This window comes from Monodon monoceros, unplaced genomic scaffold (assembly GCF_005190385.1).
Source record: "Monodon monoceros isolate NGI ecotype Baffin Bay Population unplaced genomic scaffold, NGI_Narwhal_1 Super_Scaffold_22, whole genome shotgun sequence".
Taxonomy (NCBI): domain Eukaryota; kingdom Metazoa; phylum Chordata; class Mammalia; order Artiodactyla; family Monodontidae; genus Monodon; species Monodon monoceros.
In genome coordinates, this window is record NW_021703779.1 from 99,535,719 (window position 1) to 99,536,190 (window position 472).

Sequence of the window (472 nt, forward strand, 5' to 3'; positions counted from 1 at the left end):
CGGGCCCAGGAATCTGCATTTCCAACAAGCTCCCCCAAATGATTGAGGCAGCCAGCCTTGCACGCATACTTTAGTGAGTACTGGTTAAGAGCCTGAGTGCCCAAGTCCCCTCACTGTTAAATGGACGTGGTACTGCCACCTCCTTCACAGTAAAAAAAAAAAAAAGTCTGTGCGAGCTGTTTGCACAAAGAAAGCGCTAACGCTCTTTTCTTTTCTCCACTCCGCCTCTACGAAGGTGAAGAACTTTTATTCATTATTTGAAATCCATTCCGCCTCATGTTTAATGCACCTGGCTTCAAGGCCCAGGGTTGAGGCGAGGAAGAGAGGGAGAGGGGAAGGCTCGAAAACTCCTCCGGTCCCCGCAGCCAAGCTGCACTTGACGTCCCGGGGACCTGCGGGTCACCGCCCCAGCCCCTCGGCCGCCGGCGCACATTTGCATCCTGCCCGAGGCGCCGCGGGGAGTCCTCCCCCG